Below are 8,512 nucleotides of genomic sequence, written 5' to 3'. Positions count from 1 at the left end.
AATCAACTGTTACCACGACTCAAAAATCTTAGGCTACTTTTAGAGAAAAAGCATCACAGGCCTATTGCCTGATTTGTAGGCTAGTCACTAATGGTGCGCATTAGTAGGCTAGTCTATGATTTCAGAAGCTAGTCCAATTAGATACATTTTTGGCATACAAAATACAACTCCTTAGCAAAAAGGTGTCAATGTAAGCGCTTGTCAATGTAAGCGCTTTTTTGTTACATTTTCTATGTTTGTGCGACCCCTTGTGGTAGGCTAGATAGACTAAAAAATGATTTTGAAATCAGATGGCTTTTTTCTGGGCTATTACTGCTGCGAATATAATGGTGGCAGAGAAGAGGATGCTTCTCAAGATGGTGTAGACTGAAACATCTCGTATTCCCTAAATTATAGGCTTGTTAAGCGGAATAGTAGCCTACCTTCAATTAATCTCCCCAAATGTTCCTCTGAGAGACAGAAAATCATTCCTACTGCCTAGAAATTTCCAATAACCTATAGGCCCATAATTCTTCTCTTTGCTGCAGTGATGTGGCTGGTGACTGATGTGACTTATCTTTTTTTATCTTATTTTTACTTTTATGTGTGCAGCCCACATGCAAAGGGTGGTAGGCTACTATTGTGACAGCCAAATTTCCTTCAGGATGAAGTAGTTCTCATCTTATCTGAAACAGTTATATTCTGAAATTAAGACCATCACCATTGACATGCTACATTTTTGGGTAGCCTCGGTATGCAGAAATTCAGGTTGGATGTCATCGCAAACAATCCTTCCTCTCCAGCACACAAGTTTTCCAAAATCAGAATCAGCTTTATTGGTGTGTAGTGTGCAGCTAAGGATGATCGCTTCCTTGTTGTCCCTGCATGACGCGAACTTCTGGGTACTCAGATTATGTCAAGGGTCATAATTATGTTATTATGTTATGATCATAGATTATGTCATGGTTGTGGACCCCTCAACAGACACAAGCAAGATGCAATATACAGTTGAAAGGGTGGGAATAGTGCAATATCAGTATAGGCTGAGGTTTATGATTAAAAATAAATATAGTGCAAGGCAGTTCAGTGCAATGATCATGTATTAATAATACTATTGTAACTGTAAGGTTGAAGTACACATGAGGTAGATGAGCAGACTTGTTCAGTATGAGGGTGGGGGCTGTTACTGAGTGTTCAACAGAGTGACTGCTTGGGGGAAGAAGCTGTCTTTGTGTTGGCTGGTTTTGGCAAACAGCGCCCTGTATCGTCTGCCAGAGGGAAGGAGATTGAACAGTTTGTGACCAGGATGTGAGGGGTGTGTAGAGATTTTAGCTGCCCAGGTCCTGGATGGAGGGAAGGTCAGCTCCAATGATCCTCTCTGCAGCCCTAATTGTCCGTTGCAGTCTGGCCCTGTCCCTATTGGTGGCTGACCCAAACCAGACAGTGATGGAGGTGCAGATGACAGACTGAATGATGGCTGAGTAGAAAGTGATCAGCAGCTCCTTAGGTAGATTAAACTTCTTTAGCTGTCTCAGGAAGTATAACCTCTGCTGGGCCTTTTTCTGGATAGTGTTGATGTGGAGAGACCATTTTAGGTCCTGTGAAATGGTTGATCCCAGGAACCTAAAGGAATCCACATTGGACACTGTCATTCAGAATGGCGAGGGGGGGGGGGGGGAGAGACTTCTCCTAAAGTCCACTGTCATCTCCAGTCTTCTTGGGGTTAAGCTCCAGGTGGTTCTGACTGCACCACTGGACCAGCTGTTCCACCTCCTGCCTGTATGCAGACTCATCACCATCCTGGATGTGGATGCCAGACCTTGATGTAGGACCAAAATGTTTGAGACCAATTTTATCAGAACTATAGTCATAAGGTTTAGGGATAATTGAAATTTGTATTGTTTGTTTTTGAGGTTGTGAACTGACAAGCCACATATGTCTAATTCCTTATCTTCCGCACACAAATCTCCAACTCTTCAAAACATGCAAAGTTGCATAGCATAGCGGTTGCAAAGAAGAGAAAATACAATGCATGCTGAAGATAACAGAACCAAACAGATGAAAATAAAGAGTTTGGTTCCAAAACGCTATAGAAAAGTCCGTTTAGGCAAGTCCCTCCATTCAGTGGCCATATTGCAACGCTTTTTGGGCACTTTTCGGGCATCTATTTCTGGTACAACTGTGCATGCACAATGCTTCACGTATCATGACACACCAACCTCGCTCCAGCTGCGAGATCCCAACACATGAATGGCACGATGTATTCAAAACATACCACATGATTGGCACAATGTATTCACATGTCAACTTTTGGCGACGGAATGGCGTAGACGACTGCCATGTTTGTGTTAAGAACTAACCCCATACATTTATACAGTATGAGAGATTATTCAAGCGCTGTGTCTCCTCATTAGAAAGTCTCTGGCTATATAGCCTATCCTCCATTTTAATACATTAATAATGATTAATAAATCATTTGTTTTAATTTTGTGTAATTTTCAGTGGAAATGTACTGTAGTTGTTGGTTATTGTTATTTTATTTTAACTGCAATTTGATTGAAATACACAGTTAACATGACTTGTTAACATGGCCTACTGTTTTCAACATGACTTGTTAACATGGCCTACTGTTTTCAAAAATGGATTTATAGCGTTTTGGAACCAAACTCGCCCAAGAAAAAATTAACTGTACAATTTCACAGTAAAACAGTGGAATTTATAGTTCAACTTAAATGTTTTATAGTTCTATCATTGCCTTTACAGTTTGACCATGAATATATCTTAACTTGACTATGAACTCTCGCATTACTATGAACTTCTTGGTCGCACGTCTAATGTGCTGTAAACTTTAAAGTCAGCGATATTAATGTCCCCAGCACTGACAGGGGAGCCCAGAGCGGCCTCTCCCCAATAATGCTAAATATTATTAGGGAGATGGCCCCCAGAAAGCCCCCCCCCTCCCAATAATAGGCCTACTCTATATTATTGGAGGGCCCAAATTGTCCAGCAGTGCCCCTGCAGACACATAATGCAAGTAAGCATTGATTCAATTCAATTCAATTCAACTTTATTTCGCCATGTATACAGAGATACTAGGAATTTGATTTGATCTTCTCCATGCAGGCAACACAAAGTGCAACAGAAAGACAAAAATAAAGACAAAAAAAACACAATACAAGGACAGACAAGACCATTATGAGCAATAAATTAATAGGAATGTAAATAGTGTTGTGTTAAATAAAAATAAAGTGCAATGAAGTCCAAGTTTAAGAGTTATTTAGGAGGGCTATTGCCTGGGGGGAAAAACTGTGGCGGTGGCGTGATGTTTTGGGCAGAAAAGCCCTGTACCGCTTTCCAGAGGGGAGAAGATTAAACAGACTATTGGCAGGATGAGAGGGGTCGGCTACAATCTTCACAGATCTGTTAATGGACCTGGAGCTGTACAGGTCCATGATGGGGGGGCAGGGGGCAGCCGATGATGCGCTCTGCTGCCCGGACGATTCTTTGTAGCCTGGCCTTTGCACGGGCTTAACGGCAAACCAGACCGTGAGGGAGGATGTTAGCACACTCTCATTGACCGCTCTGTAGAACTGTACCAAGATGGGGGGACTGACCTGTAGTCCTTTCAGGCGGCAGAGGAAAAACAGGCGCTGCTGGCCTTTCTTCACTAGATGGGAGATGTTATTGTCCCATTTGAGTGTGTTGGTGATGGTTGTGCCGAGTAACAGATGAGTTGTTATATAGATAGATAGATAGATACTTTATTGATCCCCAAGGGGAAATTCAGTTAATGACCAGGAGGATGAGTCGGGGGCTTTTTGCGGAAGTCCACTATCATCTCCACTGTTTTGTTGATGTTCAGCTCCAGGTTACTGACTGCACACCAGGACTCCAGGAGACTGACCTCTCTGCGGTAGGCTGACTCGTCGTTGTTGGAGATGAGGCCTATTATGGTGGTGTCGTCCGCATATTTGATGGTTTTGACAGAAGGGTCTCCAAAGGTGCAGTCATTGGTGTACAGAGAGAAGAGCAGGAGGGACAGCACACAGCCCTGGGGGGCACCGGTGTTAACTGTGCGGGGCTGTGAGAGATGTGGGCCCAGCCTGACATACTGAGTCCTGTTGGTGAGGAAGTCTGTAATCCATGAGCAGAGGAGGGGGTGAATGATCAGATGGGTCAGTTTGCTGTGGAGGAGGTCAGGGATGATGGTGTTAAAGGCAGAGCTGTAATCCACAAACAGGAGTCTTGCGTAGGTATTCCGACTGTCTAGGTGTTGTAGAATGAAATGAAGTGCAATGTTGATTGCATCGTCAACTGAGTGGTTGGGTCTGTATGCAAATTGAAGGGGGTCCATGAGGTGGTCGGTGGATGCTTTGAGATAAGAGAGGACCAAGCGTTCAAATGCTTTCATGACTACAGAGGTGAGGGCGACTGGTCTGTAGTCATTCAAGCAGGTGATCTTGGGCTTTTTCGGCACCGGAATGATGACAGCAGATTTGAAGCAGACAGGTACTCGGCATAGTTCTAGTGACTGATTAAAAATGACCGTAAACACTGGGGTCAGCTCGCTGGCACAGTGCTTGAGGGTAGCAGGGGACACCATGTCTGGTCCCCGTGCTTTCCTGATGTTCTGACCTTTGAAGAGCCTCCGAACCTCATGCTCCGAGATGACCAGTGGAGAAGGTGAGGTGGTGGCAGGGGGGATGGAGTGGGGGGACCCACGTGGGGCTTCAAACCTAGTGCAAAACACATTGAACTTATCTGGTAGATTTGGGTCGGTGGAGGCTGGTAGGGGTGGGCTTTTTGTAGCCCGTGGCAGATTGTAGGCCCTTCCAGACAGCTCTGATGTTCTTATCCCCGACCTGTTGTTCAATCCTGGCCTTATACAGCCCCTTAGCATGGCTTTGCTGAGTGCGTATTTGGCCCTGGTGTAGGCAGCCTTGTCTCCGCTCCTGTGGGCCGCCTCCTTCTCTCTCCTCCATAGCTTTACTTCCTTATTGAACCATGGCTTACTATTCCCATAGATGACAATAGATTGTCTGGGAATGCAGAGTTCCTCACAGGAGTAGATGTAGGACGAGCATGTGTCTGCATACTCATCAAAGTTATTGCATGCCAATTTAATAGTTTCCCAGTCTGTAATGTCAAGGCAGGCTTGTAGTGTTTCAGTTGCCGCAGGTGTCCATTTCTGTACAGACCTCTTGATCGGTTTTTGTTTTTTGAGTTGAGACCGGTATGTGGGGATGAGTTTAATCACAGCATGATCGCTATTGCCTAGTGGCGCGCGCACAAGCGCGATATGCCTCTTTGATGGTAGAATAGCAATGATCAAGAGTCCGTTGAGTCTGTTGAGAAAGTTGAGTGCCCAACTTTGTGACACCACCAAGGGGGTGTCTGCCAGTGTGTGTGTATGTGTGTATGTGTGTTTGGGAAAGTAGTCAATTTTGCATTTCACCCAAGAAGAAGTATGTCTGCTTTCTAAAATGTCCATATATTTGAATAATGGTCTTCAACTTAGTGGTAATCTTGATAAAACTCCCTTAAAAATCCCTTACACAGTTATATTTTGCTCATTAGTTGCTCTATGACTGTAAGACCTGAGACTGTGCAGGCTGCACGTTCTGAACAGACACGCCCACTTCAGCCCTGCACAGCTTCCCCGGAGTTTTAGCTACACCTGGGACTAATCACCAATTAACCTCACCCTTTATATTCACTTGAAGCACCTCACACCAACGTGAGGTATTGTTGTTTGTGACTCTACTAAGCCTGTATAGCCTACGATTTGATTCTGATCTCTCGTTTTTTTGACCTGTTTGCCTGAACTTGGATTACTCTTTGGATTGTTTATTGGATTTGTGACCAGCTACGTGAACTTTATTAAATCAATTTGCTTTCTGCATTTGAGTCTGAGGTTCATTCGTTACAATGACATACAGTACACATCCCAAAAAGCCACAATGAAGAGTAATGAGGGGAAAAAATGACCATTATAAACAAGAAAGTAACACTTACTCACAATCCCTAACTGCTGTAGTTAGGACCATAACTTACAATTCATGGGTTTCATCAGGTCCCTTTCCACAGGTGTATAAAAGCACCTTGATTATCAATGCAGGCTGCATGGTGCTTGATTAATACGGAAAGGGACCTGATGAAACCCGTGAATACTTAAGTTCAGCCCACATGATATTGAGTTGACTTCAAAACCAAAGATGAAACACTGTTAAGTTGAAAATGAGCTCTCCTTCCTGACATCTGTAGCTGAAGCCTTGTATAGGTACTCTGTCACTGTCATAATCTAAAGGTTGTGAATTTGATCCTTACACAGGGTATGATGCAGTTTATCAACTGTAATGATAAACCATGGTTATCGTGGTTACCCCCCAAAAAACAATCATGGTTAATTTTCGTAAGGGATAACTTAGAACCATGATGTGCCAACTTCTAAGTTCAGCGATGATGTTCCCAAGTGTTTGTAAAGAACTGAGACGATTTGAGAAACTACATGTTTATTGAGACGATCAGAGAAACTACATGTCCATTGCATGTCAAAGTGTCAATATCCATTGTGTCTGGAGATATCTCAGGCTAATCAGACAGTGAGATAAAAATGACAAAATAATGATTGAGATTGCATTATGGGAAAGTGCTTGGTGCAGCAGATTAGCCATTGCATATCAGTAGGTATTAAGCAACTAAAACTGCTGGATTCACCCCCCACCCACCCACCATGGTTTCTAAATCATTTTGTGACCCACCCACACAATGAACCTCTGTTTAGATAATAGATAGATAGATAGATACTTTATCTATCCCCATGGGGAAATTCAAGGGTCTCAGTAGCATACAGACATCACACACAACATGCACTTACAGCAGAAATGGTAAACATAAGTATAAGTATAAACATATAACTAAACTCCACTGTACAATAAAGACAGTACAAGATAAGAAAGATAAGAAAACTAACAAAACTAAATACTAAATACACTATATAAATTAAATTAAGAAAGTCCAATGTGCTTGAGGGTGATCAAGCATACAGTAAGACGCTTGTAGTGACAGGGCCGGGACTGGTAATGTGCTAAAGGGAGTGAGTGTCATGGTGAAGGTGCAAAAAGTAGTCCAACCATAGTCCTTTAGTTGTGTGCATGGCAAGGTGCTCAAGAGAGTGAGTGTCATGGTGAAGGTGCAAAAAGTAGTCCAACAATAGTCCAACAGTGCAACAGTGCAAGAGTAAGGTCTAGAGACCAGCATAAATAATATGGACAAATAGGAGAGTAAAGTATAATGTAGACAAGGTAGAGTAAAAAACTATTTCAGTGCAATAACAGGTTGAGGTAATAGGGTTATAGCCATTCATTCATTCAGTATTGATACAGTATTGTATCAGTTTAGGAGCTAATCACCCCTTTTTCACCTCCTTTTCAGCGCCAGGATGCCATCTAGTGATAACTAGACATGAAGACACAACAACTAGATATAAGGGAGATTAATATGTTTAACTTATGTAGACTATTGGTCATATAAAATGCAAATTTGTATTCTTAAATTCTTAAGAATTCATGTTTTCAAGTTTAAGTTGAATTGTTGTTTCCTAAGAAGCCTTTCCCACTTATGTCTATGTGTACAGTATATGTATGATATTGTGTATTTCTTCAGGTTGTATATTAAATAGTTCACCTCTCAAACACAGAGACAGACAGACAGACAGACACACACACACACACACACACACACACACACACTACTAATGTTACCTCTTTAATAATATCACAAAAGGGTAGGCAAGGCAGCTGAGCTCACTGCTCCGGGTTAGTGTGTGCTTCACCTCACTGTGTGTTCACTGTGTGCTCTGTGTGCATGGGCGGATTATGAACTTTCGGGCCCCTGGGCCCAGATGTATTAAGGGCCCCCCACTTATTGTCGTATATGTGGGAGGGGGGGTTTGGGGGTCCTCCCTCAGAAAAATCTTAATTTGTTTGATGTGATTTCCTGTATTCTGGTGCATTTTGGGGATGGCCAATACTAAATTCAATCAGATTCATATAGCCTACATCCTGATTTGTTCATATTGAGGCAATGATTCCATGCAAAGGCTTGGGCTTCAGGGCCCCCTGACCCCTTGGGCCCTTGGGCCTGGGCCCTGTAGGCCCGTGCAGTAATCCATCCCTGTCTGTGTGATCACTAATTCACGTATAGGATAAATGCAGAGACCAAATTTCTTGCAAGTAGGCTATACTTGGCCGAGAAACCTGAACATTTACATAGCCTATGCAAGAACGTACTTAACTTCTTCTAAACGTGCAGAAAAAACACCTTACTGGTGAAAATAAACAAGTTATTTGCTCATTTTACTAATTGTGGCTTGATGACAAAAAATGACTCTAATCAAAGCTGTCATGGTGTCTAGAATGAAAATTCGAGGTGGTTTAATGTAATCTTGAAATAAACTTGCCTTACATTTTGACGTAAAGAAATTACGCTCGTGCCCATGCTCGGTCGTTGCGGTAGAGGGCGTTAATGGCTT

This window comes from Alosa sapidissima, chromosome 22 (genome assembly GCF_018492685.1).
Source record: "Alosa sapidissima isolate fAloSap1 chromosome 22, fAloSap1.pri, whole genome shotgun sequence".
In the NCBI taxonomy this organism is placed as follows: domain Eukaryota; kingdom Metazoa; phylum Chordata; class Actinopteri; order Clupeiformes; family Clupeidae; genus Alosa; species Alosa sapidissima.
Note: the sequence above shows the minus strand (reverse complement) of the source record.